A 20,101-nucleotide genomic window follows, 5' to 3' on the forward strand; every position below is an offset into this window, starting at 1 on the left:
GTTCAGTGCGTCAGGCATTTGATGGGCCAGCCTCTCTATTGTTCAGCTGCGATGCTAGCTTGTGGCAAGAGAGAGAGGTGATGGCTCCACCCTCTACACCCCGTGACTCTACAGTATTGCCTTACTTCCATGGCTGCCTGGCTTTCCCCAAAAGGCATTTCTCACCACGATCTCCTCTCTCACATCCTCTCAATCTGTCACTCTGCAGTCAATTGCAGCTCTTGCCCTGTGTTTGCTCCACAATCCCTAAACACCAGCTCCCAGCCGCTGGCGCTTCCAGGAGACCTGTGTTCCTGCCCAGTATATGTATGGCTGCGTCAAGGACTGTCTGATTCTTATTCCATTTAGGCTGCCACATATCAGCTGTTTCACTCGCAGCCTTAAATGTTTCTACTCTGACTCAGACAATCGCCCAGCTGTGAGGATCTGACTCCTGCTTCATTTCCCCCACCTGCCGAGGGTAGGTCCAGTCCTACCAATACTCATGTTTTTTCCCCCTAGTTCCTTCGGCATACCAAGTTTTGCGTGGTTCTATATATTCTTTTCCACTGATCAGGTCCTCCTGTCTGCTCTCAGCTGGTGTTCAGCATGCACTTCTGTGTCTGAAGGTGTATATCTGATGTATCCGTGGGGAGAGATGTACTCCACATCCACCTACTCCTCCCCCATCTTGTTCTCCTCCCCAAAGTTATTTTCTTAATAAAGGTAGATATTCAGCTAATGCTATACCATTCTGTATCTATGTCTGAAAACACAGATGGCACTATCACTTAATTTGTAACAAAAATAAAATGTCATGATGCTTTGGGAGAGTTAATTCAGTTTTTGGGTCTCGTCTTCGTTATCCTACCTGCCTACCTACCTTCCTATTGCTTCCTTTATTCCTTCTCTCCTTAAATCTCAATGTGTGTGCTTACTCACTCAGTCATGTCCAACTCTTTGCTACCCCATAGACTATAGCCCACCAGGCTCCTATGTCCAAGGGGATTCTCCAGGCAAGAATACCTAAACATAATCCATTTGAACATGAGTGTGAACATTTGCAGTTTTAGCTACTGATGACTGATCTCATATAAAATACAGCAGTATATAGTTTTCTAAAAAAATTGAGTCATACAATAAGGTTAGTGTAAGTGAATCACTTGGCTAAGAATTAGTCTAACTTTTAGAAGCTTTTTACTAGCTAACATCTGCATCTCAGTTACCTGTTATCCTGTTATACATCAGTTCAGTTGCTCAGTTGTGTCCAACTCTTTGCGACCCCATGGACTGCAGCATGCCAGGCTTCCCTGTCCATCCCCAACTCCTGGAGCTTTCTCAAACTCCTGTCCATCAAGTTGGTGCCATCCAACAATCTCATCCGTTGTCCTCCCCTTTTCCTCCTGCCTTCAGTCTTTCTCAGCATCAGGCACTTTTACAGTGAGTCAGTTCTTTGCATCAGGTGGTCAAAGGATTGGATGTTCAGTTTCAGCATCAGTTCTTCCAAAGAATATTCAGGACTGATTTTCTTTAGGATTGATTGGCTGAATCTCCTTGCAGTCCAAGGGACTCTCAAGAGTCTTCTCCAACACCACAGTTCAAAAGCATCAGTTCTTTGGCACTCAGCTTTCTTTATAGTCCAACTCTCATATCTGTACATGGCTACTGGAAAACCCATATCTTTGACTAGACATACCTTAGTCAGCAAAGTAATGTCTCCGCTTTTTAATATGCTGTCTAGGTTGGTCATAGCTTTTCTTCCAAGGAGCAACTGTCTTTTAATTTCATGGCTTCAGTCACTATCTGCAGTGATGTTAGAGCCCAAGAAAACAAATCTCTCACTGTTTCCTTTGTTTTCCCATCTAATTGCCATGAAGTGATGAGACTGGATGCCATCTTCGTTTTTTGAATGTTGAGTTTTAAGCCAGCTTTTTCACTCACTCTCCTCTTTCACTTTCATCAAGAGGCTCTTTAGTTCCTCTCTGCTTTCTGCCATAAGGGTGGTGTTATCTGCATGTCTGAGGTTACTGATATTTCTTCTGGCAATATTGATTCCAGCTTCTGCTTTATCCAGCCCAGCATTTCAAAGCAGATACATTACTTTGCTGACTAAGGTATGTCTAGTCAAAGATATGGGTTTTCCAGAAGTGATGTACAGATGTGAGACTTGAACTATAAAGAAAGCTGAGTGAAAAAGAATTGATGCTTTTGAACTGTGGTGTTGGAGAAGACTCTTGAGAGTCCCTTGGACTACAAGGAGATCCAGCCAATCAATACAGCAAATCATAGTACTTATGTACTCTGCATATAAGTTAAATAAGCAGGTGACAATATACAGCCTTGATGTACTCCTTTCCCAATTTGAAACCAGTCCATTGTTCCATGTGCAGTTCTAACTGTTGCTTCTTGACCTGCATACAGATTTCTCAGGAGGCATGTCAGGTGGTCTGGTATTCCCATCTCTTTCAGAATTTTCCACAGTTTGTTGTGATCCACACAGTCAAAGACTTTGGCATAGTCAATAAAGCAAAAGTAGATGTTTTTCTGAAACTCTCTTGCTTTTTTGATGATCCAGTGGATGTTGGCAATTTGATCTCTAGTTCCTCTGTCTTTTCTAAATCTGGCTTAAACATCTGGAACTTCTCGGTTTACATACTATTGAAGCCTGGCTTGGAGAATTTTGAGCATTACTTTGCTAGCATGTGAGATGAGTGCGATTGTGTGGTAGTTTGAACATTGTTTGGCATTGCCTTTCTTTGGGATTTGAATGAAAACTGACCCTTTCCAGTCTCATGGCCACTGCTAAGGTTTTCAGATTTGCTGGCATATAGAGTGCAGAATTTTCATAGCATCATACTTTAGGATTTCAAATAGCTCAACTGGAATTCCATCACCTCCACTAGCTTTGTTTGTAGTGATACTGCCTAAGGCCCATTTCACTTCAGACCCCAGGATGTCTGGCTCTAGGTGAGTGATTACACCATTATGGTTATCTGGGTCATGAAGATGTTTTTTGTGTAGTTCTTCTGTATATTCTTGCTACCTCTTCTTAATACCTTCTGCTTCTATTAGGTCCATTCAATTTCTGTCCTTTACTGAGTCCATCTTTGCATGAAATGTTCCCTTCATATCTCTAATTTTCTTGAAGACATCTCTAGTCTTTCCCAGTCTATTTTTTCCCCCTACTTCTTTGCATTGATCACTGAGGAAGACTTTCTTATCTCTCCTTGCTATTCTGTGGAACTCTGCATTCAAATGGGTATATCTTTCCTTTTCTCCTTTGACTTTCACTTCTCTTGTTTTCTCAGCTATTTGTAAGGCCTCCTCAGACAACCAATTTGCCTTTTTGCATTTCCTTTTCTTGGGCATGGTTTGATCACTGCCTTGTGCAATATCGAGAACCTCTGTCCATAGTTTTTCAGGCACTCTGTCTATCAGATCTACTCCCTTGAATCTATTTGTCATACATAATACTAGGTATACATAATACTACGTAATAGAAGCTTGTAGTTATCAAACTCACAACTATGATATAAGATAATTTGAAAGTGTATTTATGTTTCAAAAATAGAGTAAAATATTTATTTAGTGTCTATTCATGTATACTGACTCAAAGGTATCTCTTACCCTTACCTGTTAGTAACCAGAAGAATGCTTCTCAAGTGTCACTTTAATTCACAATTAAATACTGGAAATAATAAATACTGGACATGTAACAACAGACTGTTTCCAAATAGGAAAAGGAGTACGTTAAGGCTATATATTGTCACCCTGCTTATTTAACTTATATGCAGAATACATCATGAGAAACGCTGGGCTGGAGGAAGTACAAGCTGGAATCAAGATTGCTGGGAGAAATATCAATAACCTCAGATATGCAGATGACACCACCCTTACGGCAGAAAGTGAAGAGGAACTAAAGAGCCTGTTGATGAAAGTGAAAGAGGAGAGTGAAAAAGTTGGCTTAAAGATCAACATTCAGAAAACTAAGATCATGACATCCGGTCCCATCACTTCATGGGAAATAGATAGGGAAACAGTGTCAGACTTCATTTTTCTGGGCTCCAAAGTCACTGCAGATGGTGATTTCAGCCATGAAATCAAAAGACGCTTACTCCTTGGAAGGAAAGTTGTGATCAACCTAGACAGCATATTAAAAAGCAGAGACATCACTTTGTTAACAAAGGTCTGTCTAGTCAAGGCTATAGTTTTTCCAGTGGTCTTGTATGGATGTGAGAGTTGGACTGTAAAGAAAGCTGAGCGACGAAGAATTGATGCTTTTGAACTGTGGTGTTGGAGAAGACTCTTGAGAGTCCCTTGGACTGCAAGGAGATCCAGCCAGTCCATCCTAAAGGAGATCTGTCCTGGGTGTTCATTAGAATGACTGATGTTGAAGCTGAAACTCCAAAACTTTGGCCACCTGATGCGAAGAGCTGACTCATTTGAGAAGACCCTGATGCTGGGAACGATTGAGGGCAGGAGGAGAAGGGGACGACAGAGGAAGAGACGGTTGGATGGCATCACCGACTCAATGGACACAAGATTGGGTGGACTCCGGCAGTTGGTGATGGACAAGGAGGCCTGGCATGCTGCGGTTCATGGGGTTGCAAACAGTTGGACATAACTTGAGTGACTGAACTGAACTGGAAATATAGTTTAAAATGTGCATTTTCCCTGATTACAAGGCAAAGGGAAATTTACTGGATTTTAAATTTGCTTATAATATAAATAGCTCTTATAAGTCCAATATGGGTAATTAGAGTTAATGTCTTAACCATAAAACTGAATGTATGTAGTATCCAATTTGGTAGCAATTCCATATCCTAAAACATATTTTTGTTAATGCTCATTCCTATTTATGCAATTTTAGCAAAATTCAGATATATAACTACTTTTCTTCGTTTCCCTTATTCTCTAATAGCTGTTTTAGGCTATTAATTTCATCCTGCCATAGTGCTCTGAAGTCTCAGAAGTAACATTTAAAAGTTGTCTGTTACTCAACTTGGGAAACATTTTCTTTAATTTATCACACTTAAACAAATTGTTAGCTTTAATTAAATGTTAAATAAAACAAAGGCATAAATTAAAAAGCATCTTGGGTATGAAGAACTGATATAATAAAATTAACCTAAGCATTTATAAATTATACCTCTTTTCTATAAAGATTGATTCGAACATAATCAGAAGAAAATTTTGGCAAAGTTTAAAGAAATTTAATTGATGGAGAGTAAATATATGACTCTCAGATAATTAGCAAAAGATTATATAAAGATGCTTTATGAAAGCATGCTATATTTAATGTAATTTGACTTTTTTGTGACTATTTTTTAATTGAAAGTTAATTGCTTTACAGAATTTTGTGGTTTTCTATCACACATCACCAAGAATCAGCCATAGGTACACCCATATCCCCACCCTTCCAAGCCTCGTTTCCGTCTCTCTCCCTATCCCACCCTTGTAGATTGTCACAGAGCCCCTGTTTGAGTTCCCTGGGTCATACAGCAAATTCCCATTTTACATATGGTATTGTTAATTTCCATTTTACTCTCTCCATACTTCAAACCCTCTCCTTTCTCCCCTTAGACATAAAGAACTGACCTTTTTTTAACTTAGTAGTATGTAGTTTTTCTCTTTTCTAACTAATACCTCTTTGGAAATGTACAACCCCAAATCACTGCAGATGGTGACTGCAGCCATGAAATTAAAAGATGCTTACTCCTTGGAAGGAAAGTTATGACCAATCTAGATAGCATATTCAAAAGCAGAGACATTACTTTGCCAACAAATGTCCATCTAGTCAAGGCTATGGTTTTTCCGGTAGTCACGTATGGATGTGAGAGTTGGACTGTGAAGAAGGCTGAGTGCCGAAGAATTCATGCTTTGAACTGTGGTGTTGGAGAAGACTCTTGAGAGTCCCTTGGACTGCAAGGAGATCCACCCAGTCCATTCTGAAGGAGATCAGCCCTGGGTGTTCTTTGGAAAGAATGATGCTAAAGCTGAAACTCCAATACTTTGTTCACTTCATGTGAAGAGTTGACTCATTGGAAAAGATTGGTTGATGAAATTGCTATCCCCCTACAATGACAAACCACAGAATTGTTGTTGATTTTCATTCAACAGTTTGTTCTCACCTTGCAAGTTTTTAATATTCATCCTTAATATGATATTACCGCCCACTTTGATGTTCTGGATTTTCACTAGCACTCCTATACCAGAGGTGTCTCTTCTCTTTCAGATTGATCTCCCTGCTTGCACTGTGTCTTATCCTACCCAACCCATAGACGTATATGGAATTATATTTCAAAAACATGGATTTAACTGTATGGCTTTTCATATTTTCTGATTGCTTAAAGGATAAGGCACAGACACTTTAGGAAGCTGACTCTAAACTCTCATTGAACAGTTTAGTCATATCTCCTCTCTGTTCCCTTCAAAAGCAATAATTTAGATGAATTTTTTCTATTTCCCATCACACCATGCATTCCTATGCTTTAGAGGCTTCCTAGGTATTCGTTATCCATGTGTTTCTCCAGAGGCCCTACTCTAGTTGTTGCCACATTGTGAATCCTTCAAGACTCCAGTCTTTCCCCTCAACCCCAAAGGCATACACTTTAGAAGTAAATAAAAGTAATCACTCTGCCACTAATGTCCCACCTTTTTTGTACACACTTCAAAAGGAAGGAAAATTGTTTGGAGTTCTTTTTATGTCTGTTTCTTATTCCAAAATGAGACCATTCATAAAGTCTTCATGGTTAGCTGCAGGGTGATTGCAAATGTTCAGAAAGGTTTATATTCTATAGTTTTTTAATTCCCACAAACACTGTATTGAGCAGGGAAAGGAAAACGTAAGAATAAGACTATTGCATTTGTGATTCCAACTGCCCCATGTTAAAATCTAGGAATATTAGCAACTGGAAATGCATAAGTAAAGTCTTTTTGTAATGCTGAATTCTGTCCTTGCCCAATATTCTAGAAAGCTAATTATTTGCTGCAGCATGTGAATGTTAATTGTATGATCCAGTAAGGTTTACCACACTTATTTTTAAGTGAAAAAATGCAAAGTAGAAACTATCTAAATTTAGCAGTCCTTTGGGTACTTTACATTTGTTGAATATTACAAAAGTAAATACTTATCTCTTTTTAATACTAATATGATTTTGTGCATCAAGCAACTTGAAGATTTTTCCCTCATGCAAGGTTCATCAGCTGTTTTATCAACTGTGTAGGCTGCAGGCACCTTAGTAAAGTTGAGTTGGGATAAATGAAAGATCCTTGTCGAATTGGTAATCATGCAGGTATTCAGAGTGAAAGGGAGATCCTATTTTAATTTAATTTCAGTACTTCAAGATATTTTTTCTTATGGGCTGTATTACCAGTCTCTGTTTACATATCTATCTTTTAAGAAATCATAGCTACTCTTAATACATTTCAAATCAAGCTTCCCTATACCTAGGTAATATGTATTACTTCTTTCTGCAAGGGCCTCTTTAATAATATGATATCTTGCTTATTATGACATATTCAAATGCTAAATCATTTATAGACACATAATGACATATAATAATCCCAAAGGGCATTTATATATTCTCTTGTCTTTGACCAATTTTTAGTGCCCTAAGTGATTCTGATTGTACTTGAGGACAAATTAATACCTTATTTTTTAAAATAATTTCACAATTCATGGAAAGTTTTAGGTTAATTATTGGGGATTAAATAAAAATATTATTTATTTATACTATATAATCCATGAAGCTAAGGACCTGCCCCACCCAAAGCTCCTTTCTAAAGTAAAATTATCAAAGACAATATCTTGCTGTCAGAAAAGTATGTGTGCTAGATATCTTGACCACGATTCATTGGAATAGATTTTGTATCCTGAGCAAAAAAGTGACCACCTACAGACTAAAGAAAGAGAATAGCAGGCTATCAGGGAGTCTGGTGTCAAAGGCAATAAGGCACTCTATATTTGGTGCTGGCTAACTATCATTTAGAACTCTTAATTGTAAGAAACAGAAACCGATTCTGGTCTCAGAAGTGAAAAGGAAATTTATTGGAAGTATACAAGATGTCTAAGAGAACCAGAGAAGGCAGGAACGCCAGGCTTAGAAGAGGGACAGAAACCAACGGATCCAGAAAATGGGCAGCAAGGGTTTTCCCCATAATGCAGCCTCTACCAGGGCTGATGTCAGCCACCGGTGCCTTTGTTGGGCACTGTCAGGAGATGCTGCACCACACACTACACAAAGACACGTCAGCCAGTTTTCTGATTATGAGATTGGAAATTTGGGCTGGAACAGAACAGCAGTTGGCCATGCGTAAAACCATATTATTGTTTATTAGTTGACAGAGAACAGGGACAGAAAAATTCTCTCTTCAGTGGGTTCCATATTGGTGATACTTTCTGTGTCCCACCAAAACTTCATGCAATGAGGATTTAACAAAATAAATGGGAAGGGTGCGAAGTAGGAGGAATGGCCAAAAAAAAGAAGTATTCTGCTTGTATCTGAGAATCTTCTGTGTGGGTTTGGTTTTGAAATATATAGATTCTGCGGCAGATCATAGCAAAATTGAATTGGAGAACCAAAAAGGCAATATAGGAAAAAATAGAAAGGGAGTAGAAGTAGAAATGAAAAAATAGATACTGAAAAGTAAGAGCAAATTCATTAATATCACAGAATTTCTAATCCTAAAAACCATAGACACCAACTCTTAAAGGAAAACAAGAGAGTAAGAGCTGCTTTTTGTCACTGATTTCACCAAAGTGTCACCAGAGCTGCTGTGTGTCCTACAGATATGAAAGACATCCCAGACCCCAGAGGCCTGGCTCTTCCTTTGTCAAAAATATTTCCTTTACCTTCTTACTTCCCCATATATACTTGTAAGAAGCCTCCATAATGGGGTGGGAGGGGGTAGGCTCACTATGGTTCCTTTCCTTTACACTTGAAAGACTTTAGAATAGAGAATCTTCTTTTTACACACATAAGTTCATACATACACACACACACACAGCCCTTGTGATGTATACTCTTATAAACCATGAGTATGAATAGATAAGTATATAAAAATTAAATTGCATTCAGATTGCTCAAAATTTGGGAGAAAATATAAAATCCATGAATTTCCTTTCAAGAGTTTGTGAAAAACCACACTTCCTATGGGTCACGTTCTAAATCTTCCCCATCCCATATTTTTACACAAAAACTTTTGAATAAAGTCACCCTTCTTTTAGTTATCTCAAAATCTTTTTCAGGTCGTAGAGTGAAATCAGTCTACTGTACTGGCAAGACAAAGACCTAGCTAGGTACCTCTTCCTAGCTCTCATAGCAGCAGTAGGAAGAAATCCCTTAAGGAACTGTACCAACTTGTTATGGATGCATTCCCTTAGCTGAAACCATTCATTGCCAAGGGATTGCAGTTTTCTCTGCTATGTTATTTAAAATTCCCTCGGCAATAATTCCTTCTTGCTTGGATTTCATAAAGTTCCCAGAACAGAAGCATGACTTCCCTAGACTCCCTTCAGCCTAAATGTATCAGCATTATGGGTGCTCCAGGGCAGAAGGCGGTTTTATACTAGCCTCCTCCCTGTGTCGGTTAATCATTCACACCAATACGGGGTTATAAAGATACTGAGGTTTTGTGCTTCTGGTTGTTTTTAACTCTAGCATTCAGAAATGTGGACTAAGTGAATAGACCAACAGATGTATAAAATATCAATTGTTACACTGTTTACACTAATGTTTTGCATTAAGAAAACAAATGTCAACCTGCCTGAAGTCTGCAAAGAATAAAAACTCCTTGTTATACACTTAAATACTCACTTGCCCTTATCTAAAATGAATCCACACACAGTAGTGCAAGTGACTGCTGGCATTTCATTACCTACTGAAGCCTTTTGAGTGTGTTCTGAACAGTGATTGGGAAGCCTGCTGAGTTTCAGTTTGGCTCAGCTCGCCCACAGTTTTGAACCCCTACTGGTGGTATCAGCAAAACATGTGCATAGCCTATTTTTCCATAGAGTAAGATTTTTCAAGTTACTCTGAGTAACCTCATTAAGAAACTATGGACAACACTCTTTTTGCATGATGGACAATACTAACCTTTGAATTCACAAATAAATGACACCCCACATATAAGGAAAGATCAAGGTCTTTGCAGGGCCTCAGCATAAATAATGCTGAAAAGAATACGCCATTTTCACAAATGTTTTAATATAGAGGATTTTGAAGCATCTCTATTTCTATGAACTATCGCCAGAATATGATTCTCAACGTGCATTTGTTTGCCTATGAAGATAGACATGGAGCCTGTGTCATTCTTGATTTGGGTGGGGAGAGGGATGATAAAAACTAAAACAAAGGAAGTAGTGATGGAAATACCCAGCATAGGCAAAGGAAAATCATTGTGAAGCAGAAGGGAATGACTGGCTGTAACTGACCGACAGGTCACGGATCAAGTATGGGTGCAAACAGGGCAACTGCAGGTCAACTCAGGCAAGACTCAAGGAGATCTTATCCAGAAAGAAGTGGGCAAAGGATAAAGTCCAGAAATGCAAGAGTTCAGGCAAGCAGAATGGATATGAAAGCAAAAGCAGACTTTAGGATAGAATATTAGAGACCCAATGCACCTGTAGGAAGTTTACAAAGGTCTCTTCATGACATTATTAATTACCATTACTTTCTTTTATCAACAAGAGACATGGCAGTGAGGTAAGGACTGGCATATACTCCGATTCCCCTGGCTGCACTCCCCTGATGGGTAGACTTGGCCTTTCAGACAAAAAAGTACCATCTACTTTATCCATAGATTTCTGCACAGTCATTTCCAGTGTCCCACATCACAGCAATGACTCTTCCAGCAGATTCTGAATCAAAGATGAAGTAGCTACCTACACTCTCCAATGATGACTCTGAACTGTCTGAATGGAGGACACCCAACCATTGTCTGCTACTATTCCCTTAAAACAGTCTTTTTCAGGAGAAAATTAGTCCTGGTTCTTGGTATTGGGCCTTTTCTTACTCAGGAGTATATATATTGTCCATTGTTGAGTAAAGTGGCTTGATTTTTTTCCAGGAGCTTCCAGGAAAGCTGAGGTTGAGATTTGTTGGGATTCCATTTAGTTTGCCTGAGTTTCTCTCAGTTAGACACTCTGGGGTCATTTGGGTGAGTTTCTTTTCCTTCTTTAACTTTCTTAGAATTTACCCTAATCCTATCACAGAGAGAATTTAAATCCAAGTAAGGAATTGAAGCCTCTGGGAATCAGGCAGATAGATGGAATTAAAAGTGCAAAAGAGTTCTGGAGGAGTAACACCTGTGGAAAAAATAGGCAGGACTCAGGATTGAAGAAGGGGAGCAGTCAGACCCGGAAACAGATATGAGAAGAGTCTTCACCAGCCCAACAGAGAACTGTAGGGCAGAGATGGCCGACTAGAGGAATCCTGCATTGGATGGAATGGCTGGGTCCTTATACCAAGATTTTGCTGTCCATTGCCTGAGGCCTCCCCAAGAGGACTCTGACCCCAGTTTATAAGCTGAAGGTAACTTGGAAAGGTGAGCAGTTGGCTCACCACACTGCTGCAACTGAACATAAGTCTTTTCCTGAAGGAAGGTCTGGGTGGTGCCTGACTCAGTCTATCAGAGTTGCCAGCTTCTGTGTGTCTTCATAAGAACATTTCAGAACCCAGTTAAGTCACCTTGTGTATCTATTCATCTGTTCTTGCGAAAGATTAGACAATTTTTCAACAGTTCAAAAAGTTGATCCACTTACAGAATCTGAGTTCAGCTTGTTTGTTTTGGTATAATTTGGGGTTCCTAGAATAGAGGCTCAAGGTATTTGTATAATAAGACAGCAATAGTGCTATAAGGAAGAGTTTCCACAAGACATTCATTGGCTAGCATAGCACTGTGAGCAGGAGATGTCCATTGGCCTGATTAGTGATCAGATATGTCTTCTCCAGCTTTATTGCCTTAGTCAGTAGAAGCAATGGATTTATAGTTGGATTAAGATAGGATCAAGATAAATCAAAGAAGTCTGAATCTGCTTCCATAGGAGCAAATTATGGAGGAGAAAATTTGAACAGTTTTCAGAGCTGACCTCCACATGAACAATTGCCATTTGGAACAATGAAGTGAGTTGGTAGACCAGAGGGTCCTCAGATGAGATAAAAATAATGACTCAAAGAACACTTATTTCTTAAGAATTACATATAAATAGTCCATGGCAATTTTCATCCATCTGTTAAAAGTTTAAGGTTCTGAAACTGTGTGTGGGGATGGGGAAAAATGACACTAGAGATATCAGAGGAATCATATGCTAGAGAAATGCTGTATGAATGGAAGAAAAAATAGCATTAAGCCCTAGTCACAGGGAATGGTATTTAAAGTAATACAAGTTCCCTATAACTGACAAAACTGTGTGTAGACTTCCCCAGCAAACCCCAGAGACCACTAACTGGGTCTTGAGGCAAGGTTAGGGGTACACACTCTGGAAAACCTTCAATATCCTAAAGATTCAGACAGAAAGGGCCATGGGCAGCCTGGGACCTCAGGGAGATTCTAATGTATTGCGGGGCCCAGGAGGGCACTGCTGTCTTGAAAGCAGTTCACTACCTGGTAGAGGACAACAAAAGACTGCTTCCAAATTCCACTGGCTTGTGGAGCAAGAGCTATGGATATCTCCAGCTTATTTTGGCTCCTTTGAAGGGAAGGGGCAATTGTTTCCTTTCTCACTGTGGAAAACTGGTCCACATTTAGGAATTCTTCATTCTTTTGTTCAACATAGTATTTATTATCTTTAGTATCTCAGACTTTATAGAAAGTGATCAGGATAAAGGAGTACGATATATCCCGTAACAGACTGATAGTCTAGTAGAGATGAAAAAAAAAAAAAAAGATTATAAAACACCGTAATAAATGAAGTAATAAAGACATATTTGGGGAGTATTTAAAAAGGAGTCATTATTTAGTAATCCATCCTGTGTTGAGGTAGGAGGGAAAGGGTTATTATCCAAGGGACAAGAGATAAAGGACATTCCAGGCAGGAGAGAAAGGCCCAAAGCTAGACTCAGAATGGAGAAGGCTGTGTGTGCCTGGGGAGGAGAGAACACACAAGCAGTTAGTTCTGTGCTGTCTTCAACTTAAGGCACAGGGGACATGAAGGAAGAAAAGTATACCTATAAAATATTTTATACGTATATACATGACATGTATATACACTTATTGTATGTTCATATTACATGTTTGTTATATCCTCCCATCAATTATGAAGTGTTTTATTTTGTTTTGTTTTCAAGAATGGAGATAGTGTATATACATTTTTAACACCATTGTCTAACATAATTCATAGTGCCTGATATGGTTATTAGGTTACCTTGGACCAATAATTTTATACTCCCAATTTTCTTCTAAGTAAGTACAAATGAGAAAGTCAATGTTAATTTATGCAATGTGAGCTCTATCAATTCAACAGTATTTAAGTGCCTACTCTGTGCCAAACGCTGTGCTACTACGTGCTTTGAAGTGTTCTGAAATGAGAGCATATCAGGATCTCCTTTTTCATACTTAACATCCATTGCATGTATGCTCAGTCATGTCTGACTGTTTGGAACTCCATGGACTGTAGCCTGCCAGACTTCTCTGTCCATGGAATTTTCCAGGCAAGAATGAATACTGGAGTGGGTTGCTATTTCCTCCTCCAGGGGTTCTTCTCGACTCAAAGATTGAACTCCTGTCTCCTGTGTCTCCTGCACTGCAGGTGGATTCTTTACCACTTTAGCCATACATTTTTTTGTGTGTGTGTGGACTGTAATTCCTAGGAGACTCTGCCTTCCTCATCTGACTCATCTTTGTCTCCAGCAGAGGCCAGTTGGAGTGGCTTGTGGTCAGTAAATATTTGTTAAAATGATAGAACCCATATTGCCTAGAATGACCCTGGCTTTAATTTTCTATTTATGTTTAGAAAGCGAAAGTGAAATTGTGAAGTCGTGTCCGACTCTTTGCGACCCCATGGGCTGTAGTGTACTAAGCTCCTCCATCCATGGGATTTTCCAGGCAAGAGTACTGGAGTGGCTTGTCGTTTTCTTTTCCAGGGGATTGTCCCAACCCAGGGATCAAACCTGGGTCTTTTGCACTGCAGATGGATGCTTTACCATCTGAGCCACCAGGGAAACCCTATTTATGTTTAAATACCCTTGAAATTATCTTGGGCTTCCCTGGTGGCTCAGTTGGTAAAGAATCTGCTTGCAATGTGGGAGACCTGAGTTCAATCCCTGGGTTGGGAAGATCCCCTGAAGAAGAAAATGGCTACCCATTCCAATATTCTGGCCTGGAGAATTCCGTGGATTGTACAGTCCATTCGTATTTTAAATGAAATTTGTAGTGGTATAATTTACTTAAAACAGAAAAAACACATTCAAATCAAAACATTGATACATGTTGACAAATGTCTATACTCATGTAAGTACCATCACAATCAAGATACAGAGCATTTTTTAATTTACAAAAGTTACAAAATTTCCTTACACCTTTTCCGATTTAATCTGTCTCCCATCCGCAAACCTCAGTCACAGCAACCAATTCTGTGCTTTCTATCAGCATAGTTTTTCTTTGTGGAATTTCATACAAATGTAATCATATAGCAAATACTCCTGGTGGCTCAGACAGTAAAGAATCTGCAATGCAGGAGATGGGGTTTGATCCTGCAATGCAGGAGATGAGGTTTGATCCCTGGCTCAGGAAGACCCCCTGGAGAAAGGAATGACAACCCACTCCAGGATTCTGGCCTAGAGAATTCCTTGGACAGAGGAGCCTGGCAGGCTCCATGGGGTTGCAAAGAATTGAACACAACTGAGCGACTATCACTTTCACTTTTTACTGAGAATAATGTTTTCTTAATTCTGTCCAAGCTGTTGCATGATTTCTTAGTTGTTTTTTTTTTTTTTTAATTTCTGACTAGTATTCCATTGTGTAGACATGCCAGTTCATTCTACTAATGGATATTTGAGTTGTTTTCAATTTGGAGCTATGTTGAAAAAGTTGCTATGAACTTTTGTGTGCAAGACTTTGTGTACATATATGTTTTCATGTCTCTTGAATATATCTTAGAATGGAATTGCTTTTTAGATTGGTAAGTGTATATTTACCTTTATAGGAAAGTACCAAGTGATTTTCCAAAGTGACTGTACCATCATTGGAACTCTTATGTCAGGAAAACTGGTATAAGAAGGACATATGCTAAAATACAAGTTAACTTAAAACATCTACATTCCTATGCTTAGCTGGAGTAATTAACTCTACCTGTCTTGCTTTATTAACATAGAAGGATAAATACATCACTTCTGCCTGTTATTCTGAACCTGCATCTAGTCTGACAGGTATAAATGAAGTAGAAGCCTTTTATAGTTCTCGTTTACAATTGATGGCTGCATTTTACTTTAGGGGGCAATTTTGCTAAAGAAGATGATGGTTTAGGACATGATAATGGGAAAGAAAATTAAAAAGGTGAAATGGGTACTGAGATTGATCTTCTGGGCCCCAGTTCTCTGTCAGAAAAGTGGACATAATGAAAATTCTAGCATGTCATGTGAATTAAGACTTAGGAGTTCCTTAGTGGAAAACATTTCATAACTGGTAAAATTTTTCAGTGGATTCATTGAAATGCCACCTTCTAAGAAAGCCATTTTGAAAAGAATTGTACAGAGTGAAAATTACCAGGGAAATTGGAGAAAAATGTTTCTTAAAGTCAAAAATTTCACTTGTAATTTAGCTTATCAAGAAATTCTCACAGTCTCATTCTCTAGTGCTTAGTCCTTTGTACCAGGGCACGAAATCAATGAGATTTGATGTCCTAGGTAATTGGTGGAAATACCTGTCCTACAATGGAGAGGTCATCTAAGGGTCCTCAAAAGCAACAGGGTGCATCATTTGTAGAGCCTCCTTCATGTGTAACTAGAGACATACTAGTTACTGGAATTAAAAATTATTATCTTGTGGCCCAGATAGAAAATTAAGCTTTTAAAAACAGCCAGTTTGGGACAATGGAGATTTCTGCAACAGTCTTCTCAGAACTACATTTTTTGCTTTTTGTTACTATGGTTGTTGTTTCTTATTTCATAGGAAGCTATTCCAGAGTGTATTAATTACAGACAGACATAGATCTGCTCCTCATTAAAATTGTCACAGAGGTCACATTTAGCTCTAGTTTGCTTTTATCCTCTTCTTAGCATATCACAAGCTTAATCTGGTGCTTTTATGTCACATAGTACCCTCAAGACCACCAGGTGCTTTCCTGGTCTGTCATTCAATCCTTAAGGGTTTCATTGCTTTCCTGCTTGTGATAAGACACACCTCCATCACAGGACAACCCATTCTGCTGCCTCACAATTTTCTTTGGTGATCACATAAATGACAAAGGGGTTAATAGATATTAAAGTAGCACACACATATACAAGCAGTTGCTGGGGGAGAGATTACAAATCACAATCAGGGATGGGCATTGTGCATATCTGTAGGAAAAGCCAATAAAAACTTGGTGATACAGGTGAACTTTGTGTGGACTAGACACTTTAAAAGATTTGTTCAGTTTAGTTGCTCAGTTGTGTCCAACTCTTTGTGACCCCATGGACTGCAGCATGCCAGGCTTCCCTGTCCATCTCTAACTTCCAGAGCTTGCTCAAACTCATGTCCATTGAGTTGGTGATGCCATCCAACCATCTCATCCTCTGTTGTCCCCTTCTCCTCCTGCCTTCAATCTTGCCCAACATCAGGGTCTTTCCCAATGAGTCAGTTCTTCACATCAGGTGGTCAAAGTATTGGAGTTTCAGCTTCAGCATCAGTCCTTCCAATGAATATTCAGGACTGATTTCCTTTAGGACTGACAGGTTGGATCTCCTTGCAGTCCAAGGGACTCAAGAGTCTTCTCCAACACCACAGTTCAAAAGCATCAATTCTTCAGCACTCAGCTTTCTTTATAGTCCAACTCTCACATCCATCCTTACATGACTACTGGAAAAACCATAGCTTTGACTAGATGGACCTTTGTTGGCAAAGTAATGTCTCTGCTTTTTCATATGCTGTCTAGGTTGGTCATATCTTTTCTTCCAAGGAGCAAGGGTCTTTTAATTTCACAGCTGCAGTCCCCATTTGCAGTGATTTCAGAGCCCAAGAAAATAAAGTTTGCTACTGTTTCCATTGCTTGCCCATCTATTTGCCATGAAGTGATGGGACTGAAAGCCATAATCTTCATTTTTTGAATGCTGAGATTTAAGCCAGCTTTTTCACTTGTTAGGCTGTTCTTTTTCCATGATTATCAACCATTTTTCTTCAGAATCTTTCTTGATTTGTAAAAAGGCCTTCATGAATTTCATCCTTTTAGATAGTCTCTGTCATAAAATGTATTTGTTTTTCTTAAACCCAGACATAATCTATAAATTTATGTATATATAAAGAAATCAATTGAAAATCTATGAAATTATCATTTATTCTTCTTCCATTGACACAACAGAATTTTTTGAGTGCCTACAGTGTTATATGCTTAGAATTGGAAAAGAAGTCCAAAACTGTCTTCTTTTATTGACTTTTTGTTGGTGTGGATAATGTTAAAGTCTCGATTTGTCTGAGAGACTATAGTACCTTTGTATATTTCTTATCCTAAAGAATTTTCAGAGGGGAGAATTAGAAATTGTCTAAAGTTTATTCATCTCAATAAGATTCAGAATATTGGGAACATGTGTACACCCATGGCAGATGCATGTTGATGTATGGCAAAACCAATACAATATTGCAAAGTAAAAAAAATAGTAATAATAAAAATTAAAAAAAAAAGAATATTGGCCTGTGAGGAAGGGCATCACCACCTGATGCTATCTGTAGCAAATGAGAAGATGCAGAGCACTATTCATTGCTTTTAAATCTTAAATATTTTCATAGCAAAAGTGTGAGGATTTTAGAAGTATGTGAATAGTTTCCCCAAAATATACAGATTCATTGTTTGTATTTATTAGCCTCACCACATTTTTAGTAGTATTAGAATATTTCCCATTATGCCTGTCAAACAAAACTTTGCAATTTACAGAACAGTCATTAAGTTTTATAATAATGTAGGCTAGAAGTTGTTTTTAAAATTCTGACAATCAAATTATGTTTCAGCTTTGTATGAGGATTAGTAAACAGCTAGCTCAACTGTGTATAGAAACAGGTAACATATGTCTTACTCACTATAAACTTAAGGTTAACAGCATAAACCTTACCAATAGAAATATGGTGGTTTAGTTGCTAAGTCATGTCCAACCCTTGCTACCCCATGAACTTTGCCTGCCAGGCTCCTCTGTCCATGGAGTTCTCCAGGCAAGAGTACTGGAATGGGTTGCCATTTCCTTCTCCAGGGGATCTTTCCGACCCAGGAATTCTTTCCAGGATTCTTCCAGACCCAAGATTCAGGAGTCTTCCCGATCCAAGAGTTGAACCTGGGTCTCCTTCACTGAAGGCAAATTCTTTACCGACTGAGCTATGAGGGAAGTCCTATTAGAAGTATGCTGCTGCTGCTGCTGCTGCTAAGTCGCTTCAGTCGTGTCTGACTCTGTGTGACCCCATGGACGGCAGCCCACCAGGCTCCGCTGTCCCTGGGATTCTCCAGGCAAGAACACTGGAGTGGGTTGCCATTTCCTTCTCCAATGCATAAAAGTGAAAAGTGAAAAGTGAAAGTGAAGTCGCTCAGTCGTGTCCGACTCCCAGCGACCCCATGGACTGCAGCCTACCAGGCTCCTCCATCCATGAGATTTTCCAGGCAAGAGTACTGGAGTTGGGTGCCATTGCCTTCTCTGTATTAGAAGTATAGTGGCAGATAATTCAAGTAAATAAAGGTAGCCAATGGACCATAGTTTAAAAAAAAAAAAAACTGAAAAATTTTGAACAAATTTCAAATTGAAATTAATAAAAGGCATTCATCCAAAGTATTCAACTAGTGAGAATCAACAAAGAAGAAAGTGTAACAAATGTTCAAAGTAAACTATACAGGCATGGTGGTCAATAGTATTGAAAGCTACTTAGAAACATATATCAGATTATTAGTGTCTACTGTATCTGAACCAGACAATATTTTAAATTTGTTTCACTAATTCTTCTCAGGCTACCTGCCATGTATTATGCAATTTAAAGATTCGATGATCTTTAAATTATTGGTAAATTCTGCCTTAAAGAGAGCTTTCACAAAGGACATGCAATTTGTATCATCTAGAGTTACTGTCATTTCTAGGCTAAGTCCCATGGAAATTCATAACTTAAAAATGAAAGTCACAAAGATGCAACTGCCTTCATAATGCCAATGCAGTGGTTATAAATATTTCATGAACATTGCATGGGCAGGGGCAGATCTCCATTTTCATGAGTTAGAATTTGTATGGTTAAGTCTCTAGATTTTACTATTCATAATGCACAGTATGCCCTGTAGAGCATTCTATATAGTGCTTTTTTAATATTTATGTTTAATGAAGAAATTACTGTTCTGAAAAGAGAACAAGCCAAGTCAAAGATTTCTTGTTAAAATTATTAGTTTGTTGAATAGAGACAATAACAATCTACAGAAATTACCTCATTGCAATGTCTTAGCACATACGTAACTTTTAGAGTAATACAAGATGACTGATCAAGATACATTAAACCTAAGTGAAAAGGTTCTTTTCTAAAGGTTAAAACATTAGAAATCTAGTCTTAAAAGAATTTGAAAGGTTAAAATGCAAAGAGCAACTTTCTTACATATAAAAATATTAATTACAAATGAAATACTTGCCTCATGTTCCATGGAGTAAATATATGTCTGTATTTTTCTGGGTGGATCTTTAATTAAAAAAAAAATAAAGCATTTTAACTTCCTAGGAAAATATTACCAAGTTCAATAATGAATTGCTATTGCATATTTTAATGTAATTTATCAAAGCACATTATCATTACCTGTCAGAATAAATTTTGCACTAAAAGTAATGAAAAAAAGGACTATTGTATGTGTTGAAATCAAAGAATATTACTACTGCTAAGTTATTTTCAATGGAAAGGAAGGTGATTGCCCTCTAAATGATACTTGTCCCATGAGAAACAAGAAGCCTGAAAAATCACAAGAAACAGGCTCAGGAAA

General features: G+C 38.5%; 1 protein-coding gene across 2 annotated transcripts in view; it reads left to right on the forward strand.

The window, feature by feature from the left end:
• DPYD (dihydropyrimidine dehydrogenase) overlaps positions 1 to 20,101 on the forward strand; it is a 922,996-nt gene that overhangs the window by 656,679 nt on the left and 246,216 nt on the right. The gene's annotated exons all lie outside the window — the stretch shown is intronic.

Source organism: Bos indicus, chromosome 3 (genome assembly GCF_029378745.1).
Source record: "Bos indicus isolate NIAB-ARS_2022 breed Sahiwal x Tharparkar chromosome 3, NIAB-ARS_B.indTharparkar_mat_pri_1.0, whole genome shotgun sequence".
NCBI lineage: Eukaryota > Metazoa > Chordata > Mammalia > Artiodactyla > Bovidae > Bos > Bos indicus.